The following is a 23757-nucleotide window of genomic DNA, read 5'->3' as shown; positions in this document are numbered from 1 at the left end:
GTATGAGTTATTTTGTATTGTGTCACTAATAAGCCCTGGTGGCATATTGGTTAAGAGCTACAGCTGCCAACCAAAATGTCGAATCCACCAGGCACTCCTTGGAAACCCTATGGGGCAGTTCCAAACAATTATAACAATATACTGTAATAAAAGTTATGAGAATGGTGGAGCAGTATGGCATGACATTTCATCATACTCATTTAACATTTTTGAACCACTGTTGACCTTAGGTAACTGCAAAACTGTGGAAAAGGGGAGACTTCTATATTTGTTGAATTACTGCTTTGTGTGAGTCCTCAGATAGGCACTGGAGACAAACAAGGTTTATGCACTCATTAGGTTACATCTTAATTAGGAAATACTGAAATAAAGTAGTAACAATCGCTGACAATTGTTAGACCCTTGAATGAAAAAAAAAAGTTCAGAAAGCTGCTAATTTTTAATTGCTTGGCCGAGGAAGGCTTCACTAAAAAAGGTAGCACTTAAGCTGAGATTGAAATCTCAAAAAGAATCCAGCTGCGCATCATCTGGGGGAACGTTTTCAAGCACAAGGAACGATAAGGCCAGAGGCCATAAGGACAAAATGTAGTGTGTTCTGAGGACAACAAACAAAACACGACCATTGTGTCTGGAGAATTCTGAACAATGTTAAAGGAATGAGAAGTGGATGAAAGGTCTGTATCATCCAGGGCTTTAAATAACTTGGTAAGCTATTTAGAATCTTATTTGTTTAGAACCATCTTTACTTCCTTGGAGTCACTGGGTGGTATAAATGGTTAATGAACTTGACTGCTAACCAAAAGCTTGGCAGTTCAAGTCTGCTCAGAGACATCTTAGAAGAAAGCCCTGGCAATCTACTTCCGAAAGATCAGAGCTATTGAAAACCCTACAGACTGTGGTTCTACTCTGAGCACATGAGGTCGACACGAATCAGGATTTACTTGATGGCGACTGGTTTAATTCCTTGAGTTCATTAATCACACATCAAATATTTTTGTGTACCTACTGTGTGCCAGCTATGCTATACATTAGGGATGCAACAATAAGCCCACATACTCATTTTGTAGAAAGGCAGTCATACAGATGATTACAGTACAGTAGGAAGATTTTAGGGTCCTTGGGTGGTACGAATAAAGCATGTGACTACTAGCCAAAAGATGGGTGATTCAAACCCACCCAGAGGTGCCTCAGAAGACAGGCTTTCAATCTGCTTCAGAAAGATCACAGCTTTGAAAACCCTGTTTAGTATACTTTTACTCTTTACACATGGGGTCGCCAAGCATTGGAATTGACTTGACAACAACTAAAAACAACAATAGGATCATTTTAAAAATGAATTCATGAATACACAAATTAATAAATGAATGAGCTATAAAGTATTTTAAAAAAGTATTAATGTTAAATTATAATGAAATGCCAGCAATTCATCTATTTTTTTAAACCTATTAAATCATCGATATTTCCTGAACATCTGTCAATGAAGAGCAAATACATAAAAACGAGGCTAAGTAGTCTGGTGGAAAGAGCCTGAGATTGAAAGTTCTAGGTTCAATTTGGTAGAAATGAGTCCTGTGACTTAAATCCATTTCATCTGCATGAAACTTCTGTCAGATGGCATCCTCTGCCTCTTAACATCTAGATAAAAACTATGGACTGTACTCCAGGAAAATTAGGGTCCAGATTCCCGCATACCCCGGAGAACAGACATTCTCGTGATCACCTCTGGCCTTGACTTCTGCCTCTCCTGAAGTCCTGTTCTCTGCAATGGGTCTTACAGCTTTTCCTCTATCTCTATCCTGGTTTTGATTCAAGAGAGAAACTCTTTTCCTTATTAAAAAAAAAAAATTGACCCTCAAATAACACACTCAATGAAATCAAAGCATATTCACATAGACTTTGGTTTATCAAAATGTTTATGGATGCTTGGGAGAGGAAAGGAATATAACAGACTTTTTCTTAGAGTCTTTAAGCATTCTGTATTCTGACTTCCCTTTCATTTATTTTTTTCCCGCCCCTCCAAATCCCTTTCCATTGCTAATGAAGATCACTTTGGCTATTTCAACGATGTCTTGTCTCCTGATACTCCAGGAACTCTGGAGCTCAGATGCCCTATTTTCCTAAATCACATTGCCAAACTTCAACTGTCTGTGCATCTTCATCACCTTTGTAATTTTGTAAATATCCGTGGACCACCTGTACCATTATTTATTTATTTTTCCAACTCAAATTGTGATTGTTAACAAGTATATTTGTTTGAAAGGACAAATTTATTACTGTTTTGGGTGGGTGCCTAAAAAAAATATCATTCATCATAAACAGAAGAAAACTGTACAATATAATGCATAATTATTTAAATTAAAAAATACATATCTGTTGCATTGTCAAAAGAAAAAATGTGATTAATGAGTCAATTGACGTTAACACGGTTTATGAAGTGAGAAACTGTCGTGTTCAGGGAGCACTCCAAAATGAAAACGGTGAGGGGCCAGAATTCACCCAGTTACAATACTCATTTAAAGCTTAGATGAGTATCTTGCTCTTTACTTTGATTGGCTAATCATATTTAATCTTCCTTTTGTTTTAGAAAAGTTGGTTGCTGAATGCTAAACTGTTTTATTCAGACTGGATAAGTGTTGTTAACTAATGCTGATAAGTATTGCTAACTCAAGCTAACTCATGCTGATATGGAAAACTTGCCTAAGTTTTCTTTCTGTATAAAACTCTTGTTTCTTGTAAATACCGTTATGACGAATATTTGTTTGGCTCTTGGCCAGGGAAGCCATTTTAACTCTTACCTCTATAAAAATTTTTTACATCATTGTACTTAAAAACGTAAAAAAACTAGTGTCATTCACCATAAAGAGAAGAAAACTGTAAAAAAATGCATAATTATTAAAATTAACATATATCTCTTTGCGTATCACCTAACTTCATAAGCTGCACAATCAATGACATGTGTCCCAGACTTGGGTAATACTTCCCCTGTTTACCTTTCAGCGTTACTATAAGAATTAAAAGAAGTGACAGAAGTAAAGTTGTTTGGAAATAAGTGTTATTTTATTTAAAATAGGCTCTCTCTATATATATTTTAAGATGACAATGCTTACAAAGGTCCTTATCAAAGGAAAGTTATTCCCTCAAGACTCAGCTGGAGTGGAGAAAGCTGCAAAGACAATGCAGATTGCAGCTGTGACTCCACTGACCTTGCGTAGAGTAAAACAATTTGATGGAAAAACAACAGTATTTAGCAATAACCCTGGAGTCTCTCCCCTTAATTCCAGTTGTCTAAGTTCTTGAAAATTAAAGTCAGTAGGATAAAAACACTGGTAAACTCAGAGCTTATGTCTGTGGGTGGTCTTAAAAAAAAAAAGCTCTCATTTCACACTCTTGGAATAAACAGGAGTACTAACACATCTAAATCAGGGCTCAGACTCAATACCTTGAAAACTCAGTCTTTTAAATCTATACTGGTTACAGATTTTGAAATCAAACTTCTCGATTACACTATTACGATGAGTAAAAGGTCTTTCATGAGTTCTAGGAAGGACTACAGTCTGTGCAATGGTTTTAATTAACATTAACCACTCTTACCAAAGGGCCTGGAGCCTCATCCCATGGAACTCACTCCCATTCACTATAATGAAAGTCACAGAAGTAAGCAAAGGAAAGTTGCAAGTATAATTGTTCCTGAAGGACACTGATTTCCCTAATTTTCCACCAAAAATAAAACCTCCAACCCCCTTTGCTGATGGCCTGGCACAGGAGTTAATTACAGCTGACCAAACTCATTCAGACCTCTGGGGGCCAGTGGTCAGCCCCAACTTTATCTGCACCAGGTCTAGGATACTTAAGCACCAGGCTGGGACTCATTTCCCAAAGAGACAGGATAGATTGCTATCCCTTTTGTGGGATAAAAAGAAACTCTGCTTCATGTTCTTTCTACCTTCTCCCCTTCCCTTCCATTCTTTCCTTCCCCCTCCGTAGAGTAGGCAGAGTGGTGTTCTGACCAGCTAAAAATATTCGTGGAGTCAGAGCTAGGAATGAGTCCCAAACTGGTCACCTCCTAGATATGTGTACTTTGACAAGGTGCTTAACCTTTCTGAACATTGGTGTATTTACTTATAAAAAAGGAAAGTCATGGTATCTACATCTCAGGGACACTGTGATGATTATTAAACATGATGATTTTTATATAGTTTATAGAACTTGGAAGAGTCTCAGTAAGTAAGAGTTACCTTTCCCATGTGTTAGGAAGCCCCTTTGATCGGACCCCTTTATAAAACCAGTTGTCATGGAGTCAGTTCTGAGCCATGGTGACCAAAAGTGCATCAAAGTAGAACTGTGCTCCATAGGGCCTTCAGTGCCTGATTTTTCAGAAGAAAGTCACCAGGTCTTTCTTCTGAAGTATCTCTGAGTGAACTCAAACTTCCAACCTTTTGGTTAGCAGCCAAGCTCATTAACCATTGTACCACCCACAGACTCCTTTACCCCTCCATAGATAAATCTTAATTATTGCCCTCAAATGTTTAACCAAAGTCTAATAAACACCCACTGTCCTTTAGATGAGCTACTTTGGTTTCCACAGTGGAATATGTTTTCCCTCTGCTACTTAGAGCATGCTCAACAAAATCTTCAAAGATTCCTTCTTGGAATTAAAAAATGTTTTGATGTAACGCACATCCGATTCCAAGTATTTCCACATGCCGGAGTGCATCCTGTATTCACCCGAAGATTTAACCTGGTCTAGATATCTGTTTTGCACGTGAGCAAATATTTTTTGTACTCTTAATCCCAGGAAGCACAAAAAGCTCTAAGAATCTCTCCAGAGACTCTTGCTAGCATTGTCCTATCTATAGAACAAAAAAGAGGAAACTTAACCTTTGCCAAAAAAGCAAAGCCCAAGAGTATGAAGAAGCAGGACAGCTGAGGATTTTTCTGGCTACTCAAATGCCAAATCAAGAGGTTATTTCTGTCTGCAGATGGACTGCATAGCTTTCTGGGCAGAGAGATTCAATGATCGTCAATCTAACTACTTGTGTCATGTTGGTGAAATATCCTCGGTAATAAAATGCAACATGATGTGGCATTAGTTGGAATAAAATTTACATAGTTTCGACTTTAGACCTTTCCTTTTTTTTTTTTTTTTCATTTATTCACTGAGCATTTGAGCTGGCAACTGGGTAAGTAGAGAAGGCAGTTGCAGGCTCAGCCTTCAAGGAAATATATCTAGTTATAGCCTCAGATCTGGAGATGAAAGGTGAAAAAAAAAAAAAAATCCATTTAAAAATTCTAACCACCCGAGTCTGGGAAGTATGCAGTTGTATCATCAGTAATATAATTAGAGTCCCTAACGTAATTTATTTTGCACTTAACACCTTCTGAGAACTTTAAAGGCATGATGTCATTATCTTCTGAGGCAGGTACTGTTGTACTCAGAAAACTGAGGTAGAAACTCATCATTAGCCCTGAATCACTAGCTAATTCATGGCAAGGTTAACATTTGAACACAGGTGGTCTCAGCCTAAACCTGAGCTCTTGGTCACTTTGTCCTATCAGTAATAACCTTTTACAGAATCTATTTGTGGGTCGTTTAATCTTTGCGTGCCTACTTATGTTTTTTCTTTCCCTTTCAGAAACACTGAAGATCTCCACTTTCACTTCCTAGTTGAATAATCTGGCATCTCAGTCTATCTTACACTATCAAAGTTGCCTCATTCTATTTCTCTCTTCTGCTTCTCCCTCATTTATTTAGCTTTAATAGTAAGGAATGTGCAGGCTCAGTAATGAGCAGGCATGAGGACCAGCCATGTCGAGCACTTCTATTTTTTTTTATCACAGTTGTCGCTGCTCTTATAGTGACATTCTTTAGATAAATCAGTCCATTGTAGAAAGCCACTTCCAGTCTTGCACGTATATTACAACAGACTGATTAAGTATTTCATATTTATTTGTCTATTTATTAATTTCTTATGCTCTGAAAACTTAGATGTTGGGCTGATAGAAAAGACTATATCATCCCAACCCGTCCTCATTCTTATCCTATATATTTTTCCATAAATACCAAAAAAAAAAAAAAAACCATGTTCTCAGGGAATTTAACATTCCCATGAGACTAACAAGCAGCTCACTTGCTCTCCACCCATTTATTAATTTTTATAAAAATACTTTCTACCCAAAAAAACAAAAGAAATTTTAACTTGGATTCTTAGATTGTAAATGGATTTGACACCTTCTCTCTTAAAACATCCTCTTCCTTCCTACTTGAATATTAGTATTCCAAATTTATATCCAATACCAAGTCTTTTCTATTGCCTCTCTTACAGGATTTGACAATAGCACTGTGCTTTATTAGGTTATGTCATGTTATGTTACTGAGTTATGCTAGGAAACACAATAATATCATGAACACTGTAACTGAGTAAAAAAAAAAAAAGTGTCCTAAAAATGATAGTGGAAAATGAAACGGGTCTAAGTAGGTATCTTTTTTATACACCACTTAATAAAGGCGTGGGAAAATTAATTACAACACCAAGGCCTTCAGCTTAAGCAAAACCTCCCAAAAAATAGGCAAGAGTAACATGAACAATTTTGGTATTCCCTATGCTCCCCATCAAAAGAGAAAAATAATGGAGAGATTAGAATCCAGAATAATTACCTTACCATAATGCCTTGAAGTCCTTAAAAAGTACTTTAACTTTGAGAGTTCCATATATTACATCTGGGAGTTCTAGGAGACTGGTGCAGAACCAGAGAATTATTCTTGGTCTCTTTCACAATTTCCCTTTTGCTGGGCTGGGTATCAGCATTTCCTTGCCCACCAAGATATTTTTGCATTAGGCCAAAACAAAGCAAGTACCTTCAACTCATATAAGAACTGCATTGCCAAGGTTAGAAAGGGACTCCTTTTTACTCAGGTATATGCTTTCAATGGAGTCCCGGTGGCACAGTGGTTAAGAGCTCAGGTGCTAAGCAAAAGGTCAGCAGTTCACATCCACCAGCTACTCCTTGGAAACCCAACAGGGCAGTTCTACTCTGTCCTATAGGGTCACTAGGAGTCAGAATCAACTCAATGGCAACAGGCTAAGTTTTCAACGCTGAAATTTCTTCAGGAGGACTCAGAAAAGGGGGAAGTAATACTTGATTGGCGGGAAGCAGGGAAAAGAAATCCTAGAGCTTAAGACCAGATTTAAATGTGCTCCAATTGAAGTGTTGAAAGAGAGAACAGGAGCAACATGTGCTGACTGTCTCTGGTTTGGGGGCAGATCATAGGGTCTGGGTCTGCGTCCCTATAATGACTGAATCTGGTTAGAAAAAGAGGCAGTGTATTCTAATGGTTTTTGTAAGTACAGCCTAGAGCTACAGTATTTGGAATCAAATTTTATTTTCTTTATTTCCAAGCATTGTGAAATAGAGTAGATCAGTCAGTTTCTGAGTGTAGTAGTAGGAACTGGAGTCACCCGAATTTCTTTGTAGAGGAAAGTGGGAGATTTTTTGTTTCCCTTCCCCCTGCTTCTGGGAGAGAGGATTGTAGTGAAGAGGCTATAGGAGAGGGAAAGAGAGGAAGAGAAAGAAAGAGAGTAGAGATGGAAGCAACAGGGAGGAGTGGCTGAAGGACTTTTAAGCCAGCTGCTACCAAGCTGACCCAGACTCATGGTGGCCCTATGTGTGTCAGAGTAGAACTATGCTCCATGGTGTTTCAATGGCTGATTTTTTGGAAGTAGATTTCCAGGCCTTTCTTCTGAGATGCTTCTGGGGAGACTTGAACTTCTAACCTTTCACATAGCAGCCAAGTTCATTAACTGTTTCACAAAAGAACTGCAGATCTAATATATGATTTTTAGTTGTTTGAGTTGTGTCTTACTAAATCAGAAAAGACTACGCAGGCAAAGTATGGTCTATTGTATATCTATGTGCGCAGGTCAAGATTAGGATCTGAGTTCCATGTTTGCATTGACACAACGCAACGGTGGAGAGAAAGCAGGAAACAAACATGGAGGGGATAAATCTAGGATTCAGAAGAGTCAGGACATCAGAAACGGAACTGTTTCTAAAACCTAAAAATACAACTGCTGACAACCCCACCCCACCTGCCTGTCCTGTACAGTAATTTGCAGAACTCTTTAGAAAGGCATTGGACTTTTTGTTTTGTTGTTGTTGTTTACAGACAGAACATGGAGTGGAAGTTTATGATAATTTCATATTAATTAAGTGGCAGGTAGACCCCATTTCATATCAGGAAAGGAGCTCAGCATGGTGTTTTAGAGTATGAACTCCAGAACCAGACTATCTCCTTTGAATCCTGTCTTGAACATGTATAAATTGTGGGACCTTTGGATGGTGATCAATCCTCTATGATTCTGTTTCCTCCACTGCCAAATGAATATGACGGTGGTCCTATATTATAGGCAGAGTGGTTAAGAGCCTGGCTGCTAACCAAAAGGTCGGCAGTTCGAATTCACCAGCCGCTCCTTGGAAACCCGATGGGGCAATTCTATTCTGTCCTATAGAAAGTGCTTACCAGAGTGCCTGGCACAGTGTAGCTATCCTTGCTATAAATAAAACAAAACATTGCCATTAAGTCGATTCTGACTTATAGCGACCCTATAGAAAAGAGGAGAACTGCCCCATAGGGTTTCCAAGGAGTGGCTGGTATATTTGAACTGCTGACCTTTTGGTTAGCTGCCAGGCTTTTAGCCACTCCACCACCAGGGTTTCTTGCTATAGGAGTTATTTAAAAAAAAGTTTAAAATGAAATAATTCATACATAATAAATAATGAGATTTCTTATTATTCAAATTTTGAACAATTTTATTCAGGGTTTTATTCTGATTTTTTTTAAAAAAGTATTATTCAGATTTTGAACAACTGAATTGTACTATGCCCTGCTTCAAGCATGTGCGTTTTCCTGATGAATATGTTTTCCCACCCCTGGCTTTTCAGGTGCTGTCCTCCTGGTTCCGGTCAATGAACCACTGATACCTGTAGGTTTCCTCCGAGCTTATGAGAGTTGGCAAACCACTGGCCTTCTCCTGTGTCAGTGGCTAGTGCTGCCAAGCATATCCTCTGATTGGGATCCTCGGGCCTTGGCAGCAAATGCAGAGCCTCCTCTCTTTAATTAGGCTGAGATTCATTCCTACCTGTGACAGCTGCAAAGATGTATTCTCCTTACAATAGATGTTGCAATACTTACCGGTCCTGGGCTTCATTTTAAGTACATTTTGGTGGCCCTTGTCCCTCCTCTGCACCTTGTTTGCTCCAGGAGAGAACATATGGCCGAGTAATTCTTTAAAGCTCATTTATGGGCCATTCTCAGGCACTTCCTGTTGGTCTTTGGAACAGATCCTTGTTTGTGACTGCATTTTTGCTTATTCTCCTGCCAAATGTTTTCTTCAAAACCAGCAATAAAACCACAGGATCCGATAAGTCGTGGTCATCAGAATGGCTTAATGAGAGCAGAGGCACTGAAAATCAGGGTCTTTAACAGCAATCCGCACTGCAGGATTCATACCTCGAGCACAAGGACAGCCTGGGCAGGTCACCTTTGTGGCGTATGGGAATTTCTCCAGATATTATAGAATTGGAGACCATCTCAGGAACTATCTCACACTAAGCTATTTTTTCTTAGGGAAAAAAAGGCTGAAAATAGGAACCGGTGGTTCCCCCTGACCTGTCCTGACAGAAGAATGAAGCTAGTCTTTAATGGTCTTACATAGCAAAGAAAATATTCAGTGGATACTTGCATGACCACCTAATTCAGTGGACCTAGCCTGAGAATAATCTGAATTACGTCATGATTCACACTGGCAGAATGGTATTTGAAATGCAGGCTGAATATTTAAAACAGATATTGTTCAAAGCCCATTTAAGTGAGATGACACCAAGCTTAAATAAATCTTAAGATCTATGTACATTATTAAACAGTTTTAAAATTTGAATTATTAGCTAAAATATATGAACTACTAACCTTTTGGAATGTCCGTGTTGTGATAGCTAAAGAGATTTGGGTGACTTTTAAGAAGCTTTGATTTTCTTTCATATCAGCTAATAGAAATGCCATTGTCATCACAAAAGGCACAGAGAAATTATGTTACAAGTGAAGGCTGTTTAAGTGGAAGTGAACACAAAATATATTAAAGTAACAGTGGTCTTATCAACAGTGTGTTATAATGACTTCTGATGAATACTGAAAACATGACTGATGTTACTGGGAATGTGGAGCACTGGCAATGTGACACTGAGCAAATTCAATCTAAAGCTTGTTAATGTCATAGATTCAGTCTATTTCTCATTACTCCTCTGCGGCAGTTTCTGTTTTCGTGACCATTAAAATAGTAATGACAATGAGGAGGTGGGGCCAAGATGGCTGACTAGGTAGAAGATACGCTGGATCTCTCCTGCAGCAAAGACTCAGAAAAACAAGTGAATCGATCACATACATGACAATCTACGAACCCTGACCATCAAACACAGATCTAAAGAGTTGACCTGAGTGACAGAGACTGAGAACAAACAACCACGGGGAAGCAGAGACTGTTTTCAGAACCTGGAGCCAGTGTCCCACTCAGGAAACCTTGGTGCCGGGCTTTGGACTGGGTGCAGGGGAGCTGAGCACGGCATCCTGAGACGGCGCAAACACGGCACACAGCCCTAGCCCCCAGAAGTGACCTCGGGGGAAGCCCAGCCAGTGCACGCAGGCAGTGCAGCGATGCGGCTGACAGGAGGACAAGTCACCAGGAGGCAGCGACTGGTTTTGGAGCCTGCAGTGCAGCGTCCCAGCTGGGGAACCTTGGCGCTGGGCTTTAGACTGGGAGCGGAGGAACTGACCACGGCTTCTGAAACAGCACAAGCACAGAACACGGGCCTGACCCTCGGGGGCAATCTCTACCCAGCCAGTGCACACAGTCAACATACCCCTTGGGAATCTCAGATAAAACAGTCATCCCAAGCAAGATAAGTAACTTTGTCTGTATTCCGGGGTTTTTCTACTCTCTCCTGTTTATCTGAAACCTAACATCCTCTTCCCAGGAGGCTTCATTAACATTGGAATTTCCTGAGCAAGAGAGTAAAGTGGGCTGCAGTTTTTCTTTCTTTCGTTCTTTTTTTTTTTTTGGTCTTTTCCTAACCCATTCTCCTGGACTGAGAGAAGCAGCTACAAAAAACCCAGGGACCAAAAATCCTTCCCTAATTGGACTAAAAACACAGAACCAGCTCCAGCCAAACATATGTGATCCACAGTCTTGGGCTTTCATCCCTACAGGGAACAAGGTGGCTATTATAAGGCAAAGGCAATTCTGATAGGGATCTGACTATAATTGTTTTAGCGGATTACTGGAAAGACAAGCTTCCCAGGTCTGATATCTCTGTGTATTCAACAGAGCCCTCACTGACCCACATCAGGGAACTGAGGGCTGAAGCTTCCCCCAGACCACCTAGCCTCCTGCCTTAGGGGTCTAAGGAGGGTGACACCTACCAATCTGTAGAGGTACTTTCATTGGAGGCCTAAGGTACAGCTACAGAGCCCACCCACCAAAGTACTTTAGGAATAGAGACACACCTACCTCACTGGTGCTTGGGGGAAGCCTGTCAGCATCCTGTCCCCCCCCCCCCCCGCTCCCCTGAGTGTGAAACCCTGCTGCTACTAGAATCTGGTGCACACAACTATCACCACTACTTCTCTAGGTGGATAGGTGACAGTGTGCACCACACACTTGATGACCCAAAATCAGATTCTACTCAAGATTAGTGAATGGACTTATATATCTGGTAACAGCCCAAAACAGCTGGTAATAGGACATAAGTGATTCAAGGGCTACAACACTCAAGACAGCTCAATCTAGTAGCCCATCTACGTATATTGAAAGAAAACAAAACAAGATAAGACTCAGTGAGCAAATATAGAATAAATCACTGCAATATCTTAGTGATGGCTCGGAGACAGCAGTCGATATCAAACCACATAAAGAAGCAGACCATGATCGCTTCTACAACTCCCCAAACTAAAGAATCAAAATCTTTCCCAAATGAAGATACAATCCTGGAATTGCCAGGTGCAGAATATAAAAAGTAACTTACAGAGTGCTTCAAGACGTCAGGGATGACCTCAGAAATGAAATAAGGCAATCTACACAAAAAGCCAAGGAACACACTGATAAAGCAGTTGAAGAACTCAAAAAGATTATTCAAGAACATAGTGGAAAAATTAATAAGCTGCAAGAATGCATAGAGTGACAGCATTCAGAAATCCAAAAGATTAACAGTAAAATTATAGAATTAGACAACTCAATAGGAAGTCAGACGAGCAAACTCGAGCAACTGGAATGCAGGGTGGGGGTTCTGTAGGACAAGGGAATTGACACCAATATAGCTGAAAAAAAATCAGATAAAAGAATTTTAAAAAATGAAGAAAGCATAAGAATCATGTGCAACTCTATTAAGAAGAATAACTTGTGTGTGATTGGAGTCCCAGAACAGGGAGGGATAACAGAAAATACAGAAAGAATAGTTGAAGATCTGTTGGCAGAAAACTTCCCTGACATCAGGAAAGGCGAAAGGCTATCTATCCAAGATGTTCATTGAACCCCATTTAAGACTGATCCAAAAAGAAAATCACCAAGACATATTATTATCAAACTTGACAAAACCAAAGACAAAGAGAAAATTTTAAAAGCAGCCAGGGATAAAAGAAAGGTCACCTACAAGGGCGAATCAATAAGAATAAGTTCAGACTACTCAGCAGAAACCATGCAGTCAAGAAGGCAATGGGATGACATACATAGAGCACTGAAGGAGAAAAACTGCCAGCCAAGGATCATATATCCAGCAAAACTCTCTCTCAAATATGAAGGCGAAATTAAAACATTTAGAGATAAACACAAGCTTAGAGAATTTGCAAAAACCAAACCAAAGCTACAAGAAATACTAAAGGAAATTGGTCAGAAAACCAGTAATATCAGATACCAGCACAACACAAGGTCACAGAACAGAACATCCTGATATCACCTCGAATACGGAAATCACAAAAACAAATTAAGATTAATTTTAAAAAGAAAAAAACGCTCAAAACAGGGAATCCTTGAAGTCAATAAGTAAAAGATCACAATAATCAAAAAGAGGGACTAAATACAGGAGGCATAGAACTGCCATATGGAGAGGAAAACAAGGCAATATAGGACAATACAAGTCAGGTTTTTACTTAGAAAAATAGGGGTAAATATCAAAATAACCACAAAGTAGTATAACAGTTCCATAAGTCAAAATAAAAACCAAGAAAAACATAACGACTCAGCAAACAAATTCAACTACTATGAAAATGAGCAACACACAATTTACAAAGAAAAACGTCTCAGCTCAAAAAAGTAAGTGGAAAAACGAAATTGTCAACAACACACATAAAAAGGCATCAAAATGACAGCACTAAACACATTCTTATCTATAGTTACGCTGAATGTAAATGGACTAAATGCACCAATAAAGAGACAGAGAGTCTCAGACTGGATAAAGAAACATGATCCATCTATATGCTGCCTACAAGAGACACACCTTAGACTTAGAGACACAAACAAACTAAAACTCAAAGGATGGAAAAAATATATCAAGCAAACAATAAGCAAAAAAGAAGAGGAGTAGCAATATTAATTTCTGACAAAATAGACTTTAAAGTTAAATCCACCACAAAGGATAAAGAAGGACGCTACATAATGATAAAAGGGACAATTGACCAGGAAGATATAACCATATTAAATATTTATGCACCCAATGACAGGGCTGCAAGATACATAAAACAAACTTTAACAGAACTGAAAAGTGAGATAGACACCTCCACAATTATAGTAGGAAACTTCAACACACCACTTTCGGAGGACAAGACTTCCAGTAAGAAGCTCAACAGAGACACGGAAGACCTACTTACAACAATCAACCAACTTGACCTCATTGAGTTATACAGAACTCTCCACCCAACTGCTACAAAGTATACTTTTTTTTCTAGCACACATGGAACATTCTCTAGAATAGACCACATATTAGGTCATAAAACAAACCTTTGCAGAATCCAAAACATCGAAATATTACAAAGCATTTCTTCTCAGACCATAAGGCCGTAAAAGTGGAAATCAATAACAGAATAATTAGGGAAAAGAAATCAAATACTTGGAAACTGAACAATACCCTCCTGAAAAAAGACTGGGCTATAGAAGACATTAAGGAGGGAATAAAGAAATTCATAGAATGCAACGAGAATGAAAACACTTCCTATCAAAACCTCTGGGACACAGTAAAAGCAGTGCTCATGAGGCCAATTTATATCGATAAATGCACACATACAAAAAGAAGAGCCAAAATCAGAGAACTATCCCTACAACTTGAACAAATAGAAACTGAGCAACAAAAGAACCCATCAGGTACCAGAAGAAAACAAATAAAAATTAGAGCTGAACTAAATGAATTAAAAAAAAAAAGAACAGAAAAACAATTGAAAGAATTAACAAAGCCAAAAGTTGGTTCTTTGAAAAAATTAACAAAATTGATAAACCATTGGCTAGACTGACTAAAGAAATACAGGAAAGGAAACAAATAACCTGAATAAGAAACGAGATGGGCCACATCACAACAGACCCAACTGAAATTAAAAGAATCATATCAGATTATTACAAAAAATTGTACTCTAAAAAATTTTCAAACCTAGAAGAAATGGATGAGTTCCTAGAAAAACACCACCTACCTAAACTAACACAATCAGAACTACAACAACTAAATAGGCCCGTAAAAAAAAAAAAAAGAGATTGAAAAGGTACTCAAAAAACTCCCAACAAAAAAAAGCCCTGACCTGGACGGCTTTACTGCAGAGTACTACCAAACTTTCAGAGAAGAGTTAACACCACTACTACTAAAGGTATTTCAAAGCATAGAAAATGACAGAATACTACCTAACTCATTCTATGAAGCCACCATTTCCCTGATACCAAAACCAAGTAAAGACATCACAAAAAAAGAAAATTACAGACCTATATCCCTCACGAACATAGATGTAAAAATCCTCAACAAAATTCTAGTCAATAGAATTCAACAACATATCAAAAAAATAATCCACCACAACCAAGTAGGATTTATACCAGGTATGCAAGCCTGGTTTAATATTAGAAAAACCATTAATGTAATCCACCTTATAAATAAAATGAAAGACAAAAACCACATGATCTTATCAATTGATGCAGTAAAGGCATTTCACAAAGTCCAACACCCATTCATGATAAAAACTCTCAGCAAAATAGGAATTGAAGGAAAATTCCTCAACATAATAAAGGGCATATATACAAAGCCAACAGCCAACATCACTCTAAATGGAGAGAGCTTGAAAGCGTTTCCCTTGAGAACGGGAACCAGACAAGGATGCCCTTTATCACCGCTCTTTTTCAACATTGTGCTAGAGGTCCTAGCCAGAGCAATTAGACTAGACAGAGAAATAAAGGGCATACGGATTGGCAAGGAGGAAGTAAAATTACCTCTATTTGCAGATGACATGATCTTATGCAAAGAAAACCCTAAGGAATCCTCCAGAAAACTACTGAAACTAATAGAAGAGTTTGGCAGAGTCTCAGGTATAAGATAAACATACAAAAATCACTTGGATTCCTCTACATCAACAAAAAGAACATCGAAGAGGAAATCACCAAATCAATACCGTTCACAGTAGCCCCCAAGAAGATAAAGTACTTAGGAATAAATCTTACCAAAGATGTAAAAGACCTATACAAAGAAAACTACAAAGTACTAGTGCAAGAAACTAAAAACGACATACTTAAGTGGAAAAACATACCTTGCCCATGGATAGGAAGACTTAACATAGTAAAAATATCTATTCTACCAAAAGCCATCTCTACATACAATGCACTTCTGATCCAAATTCCAATGACATTTTTTAATGTGATGGAGAAACAAATCACCAACTTCATGTGGAAGGGAAAGAAGCCCCGGATAATTAAAAAAAAAAAAAAAAAATGAAAAAGAAGAAGAAAGTGGGAGGCCTCACTCTACCTAATTTAGAACCTATTATACAGCCACAGTAGTCAAAACAGCCTGGTACTGGTACAAGAACAGGCACATAGACCAATGGAACAGAATTGAGAACCCAGATATAAATCCATCCACATATGAGCAGCTGATATTTGACAAAGGCCCAGTGTCAGTTAATTGGGGAAAAGACAGTCTTTTTAACAAATGGTGCTGGCATAACTGGATATCCATTTGCAAAAAAGTGAAACAGGACCCATACCTCACACCATGCACAAAAACTAACTCCAAGTGGATCAAAGACCTAAACATAAAGACGAAAACTATAAAGATCATGGAAGAAAAAATAGGGACAACGTTAGGAGCCCTAATACAAGGCATAAACAGAATACAAAATAATATTACCAAAAATGACAAAGAGAAACCAGATAACTGGGAGCTCCTAAAAATCAAACACCTATGCTCATCTAAAGACTTCACCAAAAGAGTAAAAAGACCACCTGCAGACTGGGAAAAAATTTTCAGCTATGACATCTCCGGCCAGTGCCTGATCTCTAAAATCTATATGATTCTGTTAAAACTCAACCACAAAAAAACAAACAACCCAATCAAAAAGTGGGCAAAGGATATGAACACGCACTTCACTAAAGAAGATATTCAGCCAGCTAACAGATACATGAGAAAACGCTCTCGATCATTAGCCATTAGAGAAATGCAAATTCAAACTACAATAAGATTCCATCTCACTCCAACAAGGCTGGCATTAATCCAAAAAACACAAAATAATAAATGTTGGAGAGGCTGTGGAGAGATTGGAACTCTTATACACTGCTGGTGGGAATGTAAAATGGTACAACCACTTTGGAAATCTATCTGGCGTTTTCTTAAAAAGTTAGAAATGGAACTACCATACAACCCAGAAATCCCACTCCTCGGAATATACCCTAGAGAAATAAGAGCCTTTACACGAACAGATATATGCACACCCGTGTTTATTAAAGCTCTGTTTACAATAGCAAAAAGCTGGAAGCAACCAAGGTGTCCATCAAGGGATGAATGGTTAAATAAATTGTGGTATATTCACACAATGGAATACTACGCATTGATAAAGAACAGTGACGAATCTGTGAAACATTTCATAACATGGAGGAACCTGGAAGGCATTATGCTGAGTGAAACTAGTCAGAGGCAAAAGGACAAATATTGTATAAGATCACTATTATAAGATCTTGAGAAATAGTATAAACTTAGAAGAACACATACTTTTGTGATTACGAGCAGGGGAGGGAGTGGAAGAGGGTTATTTACTGATTAGTTAGTAGATAAGAACTACTTTAGGTGAAGGGAAGGGCAATACTCAATACACGGAAGGTCAGCTCAAGTGGACTGGACCAAAAGCAAAGAAGTTTCCAGGATGAACTGAATGCTTCAAAGGTCAGCGGAGCAAGGGTGGGGGTTTGGGGACTATGGCTTAAGATGACTTCTAAGTCAATTGGCAAAATAATTCTATTATGAAAACATTCTGCATCCCACTTTGAAATGTGGCATCTGGGGTCTTAAATGCTAACAAGCGGCTATCTAAGATGCATCAATTGGTCTCAACTCACCTGGATCAAAGGAGAATGAAGAATAGCAAGGTCACACGATAACTATGAGCCCAAGAGACACAAAGGGCCACATGAACGAGAGACTTACATCGTCCTGAGACTAGAAGAACTAGATGGTGCCCGGCCACAACCGATGACTGCCCTGACAGGGAGCACAACAGAGAACCCCTGAGGGAGCAGGAGATCAGTGGGATGCAGACCCCAAATTGTCATAAAAAGACCAGACTTAATGGTCTGACTGAGACTAGAAGAATCCCGGCGGTCATCGTCCCCAAACCTTCCATTTGCCCAGGCCAGTAACCATTCCCAAAGACAACTCATCAGACATGGAAGGGACTGGACAATGGGTTGGAGAGAGATGCTGATGAGGAGTGAGCTACTTGTACTGTGTTTTTATCTCCTGTCTGGAGGGGAGATAGGAGGGTAGAGAGGGTTAGAAATTGGCAAAATTGTCACGAAAGGAGAGACTGAAAGGAGGGAGTGGGCTGACTCATTAGGGGGAGAGTAAGTGGGAGTATGGAGTAAGGTGTATATAACCTTACATGTGACAGACTGACTTGATTTGTAAACTTTCACTTAAAGCACAATAAAAATTATTTAAAAAAAAAAAAGTAATGACAATGAAATGGAACCTTTCAGTAGTAATAATCTCGCCTGTTATTATTGTTAGAAATAGAAACAAGTTCAATGTATTGATTTTAACATAGTTTGTTAGGCTAATTTTTATTAAGTATTATTTAAATTGATGTAAACCCAAATCATGAGGAACTTGCAAGGCAAGGCAATAGTTTGTGTAACTGGTGCCAATATATGTGGGTTTATTTAATTTTTTTATGGCAAGAAAAAAGGGAAGGTATTTGATTAAAAATTTTCTATATGGTGCATTAAGGCATACCTGGTTCTAAGTTAATATAAATCTAATGACTGCTGGTCTAGAGCAGGTGGAGAAAGGGAAGGGAGTATAGTTGAGGATACGTAGAGTCCATCTTGGTCAAATAATGTTATGATTAAAAATCGAGTATAAATATTGCTGTTGTTAGTTGCCTTTGAGTTAGCCCTCAGCTTATGGAGACCCCATGCACAATGAAACGAAATGTTGCTTGGTCCTGTGCTATCCCCGTGATCAGTCAGTTGAGGATCAAACCATTGTGATCCATAGGGCTTTCTTTGATTGATTTTCAGAAGTAGATCTCCAGGCCTTTCTTCCTAGTCCATCTTAGTCTGGAGGCTCCACTGAAACCTGTTCAGCATCCTAGCAACACAGAAACGACCACTAACAGACGAGCGGTGGCTGCACATGAGGTGCAATGGCTGGGAATCCAAACTGTGTGGAGCTGTTAAATTTATATTTCAGATTCAGTACATTTATTTCAGTGAACTCTTTTACTTTTCATGGATATTAAAGCAAAGCGTAAAAAAGAATACTTATTTGGAAAGCAATGCAGTTAGTAGAGATAAAAAACTGAAGGCTTCAAATTGAATCATTCACATACAAAAAATTTTATTGGAACTAGAATGTGCTATTAAACTTGTATTTATAGATTAGTGGATCTGAGCTTTACATCAGCCAGAAAAAATATAATATTATGCCATAATCACGTTGAAATATCATAATTATAATAATTACTTTTTTTTTTCACTCTTTTCCAGGCTGTCTTCTAGATACTTTACCTTCATTATTTTATTTAATCTTCACTTTAATCTTTCTTTAATTCTTTCCTTTCTTCTTCCCTTCCTTTTTTCTTCCTTCCTTCCATCCTCTTCCTTTCTTCCTTCATTCATTTCTTCCTCTTCCTTCTTTCATTCCTTCCTCTTCCTTGCTTTCTTTCTTTCCTTTATCTCTGTGGTTCTCTTGTTGTTAGTTGCCTGCTAACTGGCTTAAACCACCTATCCAATCCTTTCCCATCAATTTCACTGAGAATTTTGAAACCACTGCAAAAAAAAACACAAAAAACAAAAAACCTCATCTAACCATCCACAACTCTGAAGTCCTTTTTGTATCAGCAAGCATATTTTTTGTCTCTTCACTCCTGTGTACTGGGAAAGATCCCTCCCTTCTTATAAGGGCCAATCCTTCGATATGGGCTCCAGTTCCTACCCTGGGATTACAAGGACTTCATTCTAACCTAGGTCCTAAATCATCAATCTCTTTTTTTTTTAATCATTTCTATTAGCATACCACCCTTTATCCTCTAACCCCTTTCCATGTTCTCCCTAAATCCTACCTCCCATTCATAGTGAGCTATGAAGAGTTTGTAGGCCTGTGGTCTCCACATCTTAATCTACTCTTTTTCCTTCAGTTCATTTTTTTTTTTTAATAACTTTTATTAAGCTTCAAGTGAACGTTTACAAATCCAATCAGTCTGTCACATATAAGTTTACATACATCTCACTCCCTACTCCCACTTGCTCTCCCCTCTTGAGTCAGCCCTTTCAGTCTCTCCTTTCTTGACAATTTTGCCAGCTTCCCTCTCTCTCTATCCTCCCATCCCCCCTCCAGACAAGAGTTGCCAACACAATTTCAAGTGTCCACCCGATATAATTAGCTCACTCTTCATCAGCGTCTCTCTCCCACCCGCTGACCAGTCCCTTTCATTTCTGATGAGTTGTCTTCGGGGATGGTTCCTGTCCTGTGTCAACTGAAGGTCTGAAGAGCATGGCCGCCGGGATCTCTCCCGTCTCAGTCAGACCATCAAGTTTGGTCTCTCCATGAGAATTTGGGGTCTGCATCCCACTGATCTCCCTCTCCCTCAGGGGTCCTCTGCTGTGCTCCCTGTCAGGGCAGTCATCGGTTGTGGCCGGGCACCAACTAGTTCTTCTGGTCTCAGGATGATGCAGGTCTCTGGTTCATGTGGCCCCTTCTGTCTCTTGGGCTCTTAGTTGTCGTGTGGCCTTGGTGTTCTTCATTTTCCCTTGCTCCAGGTGGGTTGAGACCAACTGCTGCATCTTAGATGGCCGCTTGGCAGCATTTAAGACCCCAGACGCCACATTTCAAAGTGGGATGCAGAATGATTTCATAATAGAATTATTTTGCCAATTGACTTAGAAGTTCCCGCAAACCATGTTCCCCAGACCCCCGCACTTGCTCCGCTGACCTTTGAAGCATTAATTTTATCCCGGAAACTTCTTTGCTTTTGGTCCAGTCCAATTGAGCTGACCTTCCATGTATTGAGTGTTGTCTTTCCCTTCACCTAAAGCAGTTCTTATCTACTGATTAATCAATAAAAAAACCCTCTCCCACCCTCCCTCCCTCCCCCCCCCGTAACCACAAAAGTATGTGTTCTTCTCAGGTTTACTATTTCTCAAGATCTTACAATAGTGGTCTTATACAATATTTGTCCTTTTGCCTCTGACTCATTTCGCTCAGCATAATGCCTTCCAGGTTCCTCCATGTTATGAAATGTTTCAGAGATTCGTCACTGTTCTTTATCGATGCGTAGTATTCCATTGTGTGAATATATCTGGGTAAGATCACATGTGACCCATGTTTCTAAATACAACACCACTTTTCTTGTTCTATTTTACCTTTTAGTTGCATTATATATCCTCTTTTTTCTTTCTTTTTCTCTCTCGTTCTTTCCTTCTTTCTCTTTCTCTTTGATCCTTCCTTCCTTTATCCCTGTGGTTCTCTTTTTGTTGTTGTTAGTTGCCATCAAGTTGGCATCAACTCATGGTGACCTTATGTATAACAGAATGAAACATAGCCCAATCCTGTACCATCTTCACGATTATTGATATGCTTGAGTCCATTATTGTGGCTATTGTGACAGTGCATCTCATTGGAAGTTCCCTTAATTTTCACTGACCCTCTACTTTACCAAATGTGATGTCCTTTTCTATGGACTGGTATTTTCTGATGGCATGTCGAAAGTGTGGTTCTCTGGTCTACCTATAAATATTGGAAAGTATCAGGGTTTGATCCTGGACCACTCTGCATCAAGTTGCTCAGGCCAAAACACTTGGGAGTCATCCAATGGGTATTAAATCCACTCCTATATCTTTAAATACTATCTATTTGCTGATGAACCCCAGTTTTCTCCTTCTTGACTTTTCCACTTCCCTGAGTTCAGGACTTATGTTTCATAACCTACATGATATTGTCTCTTAGATAACACAAACTTGGGATACTCTTTATTAGGACTCTTGATTTACCCTAAATCACATCAATATTTTTTAATTTGGTTATAACTCAGTAAGGCTGTTAAAATTAAGCAAACCTAAAAAAAAGAAAAAAATACACACACAATATATAGTCTTTATTATATATCTCTAGAAAGTACAGGATTTAAAAGATAAAAAAGACATGTAAATATGAAGTTTAATAACCCTTACTTCTACCTTTTCAAACCACTCTACTTTGTTAACCAACGAAGACTTTTTTAAAAAGGTTATTCTGTAAGTTTCTCTATACCCATTTTAAGAGGTGCTCATATTTAGGTTTTTAATTTTTTCTTCCAGAATGATATAATGTCATATCAATGTTTAGCAACTTCTTTAAAAAACTTAATTGTATGTTCTTAACACTTTCTCAAGTCAATCCCATTAGCTTTAAGACATTCTTTCTAATCATTAATATTATTCAATTCTATATTTCAAATTTTATTCAACTTCTTCTATTGTTGTATTTTCAGGCCATTTCTAGACATTTCCTTGGTGTTTTTACTAAAATCAAAATGTGCATTAACAGCCCATCAGTTCCTACTTACTCCTGTAGTTTGCTTGCTCCTTGCCCACTATGCTTTAGCTACACTGGCTGCCTTTCAATGTCTTGAAAATCTCCTGTGTTTTCCCATGTTTTTACTCCAGCTTTTCCTTGTCCCATACCGCGATTGTATGGCTGGCTCAAACACACCATATCTGCACTCAGTCTTTTCCTTTACAGTATGCGTTCTTGTTGTTATTGGTAGGTGCCATCTAGTTGATTCTAACTCTTAGAAACCCTATGTAGAACAGAATGAAACATTGCCAGGTCCTGTGCCATCATCACAATTGCTATTATGCTTGAGCCCATTATTGCAGCCATTATATCAATCCATCTCATTGGGGCTCTTGCTCTTTTTCACTGACCCTCCACTTTACCAAGTATGATGTCCTTCTCCCTCCTGATAACATGTACAAAGTATGTGACACTAAGTCTTGTTATCCTCACTTCTAAGGAGCATTCCAGCTGAACTTCTTCCAAGACAGATTTTTTCATTTATCTGGCAGTTCGTGGAATATTCAATATTCCTCACCAACACCATAATTCAAAGGCATCAACTTTTCATCAGTCTTCTTTATTCATTGTCCAGCTTTTGCATGCATATGAGGTGACTGAAAACACCATGGCATGGGTCAGGTGTACCTTAGTCCTTAAGGTGACATCTTTGCTTTTCAGTGGTTTAAAGAGGTCTTTTGCAGCAGATTTGCCTGATACAATGTGTCATTTCATTTCTTGACTGCTGCTTCCGTGGGCGTTGATTGTGGATCCAAGTAAAATGAAATCCTTGACAACTTTGATCTTATCCATTAAAAAAAAAAAAAAAATCCATTACATAAGGTAAAATGTCAAACGGCTGTAACAAAGAGACCCCAAAATGCAATCCTTCAAACAAGATAAAATTTTACTTACCTCTATTTAATGATCAGGTTCCCGGGCAGCACAACGCCTTGCCAGTGGACTACTAAACTAAAGGTTGGCTGTTCTAACCCACTCAGTGGCATTATGGAAGAAAGGCCTAGTGGACTTCTTCTCTAACAGTAACAGTCAAGAAAACCCTATGGAGCGGTTCTACCCTGTAACACATGGGGTCGCCACGAGTCAGATTAGATTTGACTGCACTGGGTTTGGTTTTGGTTTTTATGTGATGATTTATAGTGAGTGTTCCAGGTCAACTGTGGTTTTGCTCCATGTAGTCATTTAAGTATTCAAGTAAATGGAGGCTTTCATTTTCATCAAGTGGCTTCCAAGATATCTCGTCATTGGTATTCCATATGGTGGTGGATGGTGAGTGAATGGGGAACATTAGATATTACTGAGATTTCTTCTCAAAAGCAAGAGGTATAAATTTCACTCATCACCTCTGGATGCCAAACCTAGCTGCAGAGGTGCCTGGGAAACATATTCAGTGGTTAGCAACTTTGTTTCATTTACACTTCTATT

At 38.8% G+C, this 23757-nt stretch overlaps 1 protein-coding gene across 4 annotated transcripts in view; it reads left to right on the top strand.

The window, feature by feature from the left end:
• The window catches only part of CNTN6 (contactin-6), a 232094-nt gene that overhangs the window by 46058 nt on the left and 162279 nt on the right, over window positions 1-23757 (top strand). The gene's annotated exons all lie outside the window — the stretch shown is intronic.

This window comes from Loxodonta africana, chromosome 22 (assembly GCF_030014295.1).
Source record: "Loxodonta africana isolate mLoxAfr1 chromosome 22, mLoxAfr1.hap2, whole genome shotgun sequence".
Lineage (NCBI taxonomy): Eukaryota > Metazoa > Chordata > Mammalia > Proboscidea > Elephantidae > Loxodonta > Loxodonta africana.
This window is presented reverse-complemented; position numbering and strand designations above follow the sequence as displayed.